Below are 2,660 nucleotides of genomic sequence, written 5' to 3' on the forward strand. Positions count from 1 at the left end.
TTCCCTCCTTTTTATTAACTTATATATAAGATGGAACCCATAATCAAAGAAAGTTTATTTTATCCCAATCAAAGTCACCACTCTTTATCAGATGATTCAGATCCATTCTGATTGTTTTGTTTAGTACAATAAAAATTAAAATTAATAGGAACACACGATACAAACCCATACCCCTGTTTGGTCCCGAGATAACAAACGAAATTGAATGAGGTAGGTGGATTTAATTTTCCAAACCAAAAAATATTAAAATGAGAAACAAACGGTTGATTTTAAAAGAAATCAAAAGAAAAGGTTTTCAAAACGAAAAGAAATAAAGAATCTATAATTTAAGGGGAAAGAGATTACAATTGACATTAAAAATTGGAACTTTTTAAGGGGGGTTTGAGCACGAAGCACATATGCAAGTTTCAAAAGAAGGAAAAATCGTCTATAATTTTGTTGGAGGTGGAAACCAGGTTGGCAAATCTCCATGGGGAGGAAGGGGGTGATTTTTTTCCCTTGCAAACGTTGTTACACCCTTAAATCATAAAAGAATTGTTAAGATTTAAAAAAAAATCAATTTGGTAGAGTATCCTAAGAACTCTAGAATATCTAAATCCCCTCCTTTTTTTTTATTTATATATGTTTTTGTTCTTTTCCTTACATGTTTTTGCTTTTTTTTTTTTGGTTATTTTTTTTCTTCAAAGTGCCTTTTGTTTTTTCCAGTCAACATTTATTTTTTTGGTTTTTGTTTATTTAAAAATCAACCATGTTTTTTTTTCTTTATTTAATTAATGGTTTTTAAAAAAATTTAAATGGTGGTTTTTCACTTTTAGTAAAAAAATGCAATAAAATGGAAAAGTAATGTTTTATTATTATTTAATGATTAAAAAATATTACTGTTTTTCTTATATTATATAAGGACAAAACTTAGATACAATTTCTTAGGTACCTCTACTAAATTACTGCCACCTGTTTAGTTTAACAACTTAGCTAACGTCTGTTCACTGTCTCATTTTGTTTCTTTATTCTTCTTCTTCTTCTTCTTCTTTTTTTCTTTTCTTGGCTTGCTAGAAACCTATGCAGTATCTCAGATCTCTTAGACTCCTCACACCAGAAGGTTATTATTGTGAGATTTTATAAACTAAATCAAGCAAAGAAGAAGAAAAATCAATAAGGTGATGACCAAAGGCACATGCATTCAAGGGATGCACTACCTAATTTCATTTTTCTAGATGGGGTAAGTGAGTTTGCAGATCTACAGGGGAGTGCCTAATAGGTAGGAAAAAAAGATTGATTTCATAGTGCTTTTGATTTTCTTTCAAAGCCAAATCTTGACATCGATATTCCAGATTGGGCTTGCGGCGTGGAGTTTGGCAGCGAAGTGGTTGTTGGGTTTGGGTAAAAGTATGGGTTTGCGATGGTTTTGTTTGTGTAAATACGAATTGGATTTCAACGTTAAAATCAACACTCAACTTCAAACCCAGTTTTTTTTTTCCATTTTTTTGTTTGGTAACTAATAAATATTCAAACATAAAAAAAAAATGGAGGAAGGAAGAAATTTGGTAACTGTTGATTGAGTGAGAAATTTGAAGCTCTCATATTTTCTCTTGGGCTAGGGAATAACAAAGGAGACAGTGTTTTAACGCCTGTTAGTAGAGTTATTAAACTAGACAGGTGGCAATAATTTAAAAGAAGTACATAAGAAATTGTATCTAAGGTATTGTATCTAAGTTTTGCCCATTATATAACAGGGAGACATAAATTCTATCCCTCCATTTTACCGTCCTCCTAACCAAACATCATAAAAGAAAATTAAAATATTTTTTATTCTCCCACTTTTTTATACCTTCTCCATTTTTTATCCTCTCACAGCCAAATGGATCCTAAAGGCCGAGTTTTAGAAAGTAACTATTTTCCAAATAACTTTCATACAATATCATTTTGTGCAAAAATCTCATAGCAACATTATTATGCGAAGAAAAAAAAAAAAAACTTCCCAAGGTCAAACCTTATATCTTCCTTCTTTTTGTCCTAAAATCTGAATCCTTTCCATAACTTGGAGGATTAAAGTCTAACACGATTTAAGATATCATAGAAGACTGTAAACGAATTGAGCTTTATTAAATATTGAATGTTCAAGCTTGACTTGATAATAAATGTAAAATGTTTAAGGTTAGTTTGAGCTTGAACCAAACCTACAAACAATGCATGAGCTTGAGCTCGTCAAAATGTCTAAAAGCTTGAACTTGGTTTGCCTTGACTTAATTCATTAGTCGAGCTAAGCTCAAACTCGAGCTCATACTTAAGCATAATATCAAGTTTTTGATCTTGAGATACAACACAAGTACATTATGAAACTCATATTAGCATATCAAGCCCTTTTGGTTTGGATGAGTGAATTTAATTCTTAATTAATTAAAGACTTAGTAAGATATGAGTTTATTTTTCAAGCATACATCAAGCTTATTACCAAGCACATAAAATACTCTAAACTTGGTTTGTTTTTTATTGAACCATATTATTTACAAGTTTGATCATGAACAATTTTATTTAGTTTGTGCTTGACTTGTTTATTAAATAAGCCTAAAATAAAAACTCAAGATTGACTTTTTTAATAAACAAAAAATATGAATGATTTGTTTTATTGAGCCAAGTTCAAAATGTTTACAAATGGTTTA

This window comes from Castanea sativa, chromosome 6 (genome assembly GCF_040712315.1).
Source record: "Castanea sativa cultivar Marrone di Chiusa Pesio chromosome 6, ASM4071231v1".
NCBI classification, from domain to species: Eukaryota; Viridiplantae; Streptophyta; class Magnoliopsida; order Fagales; family Fagaceae; genus Castanea; species Castanea sativa.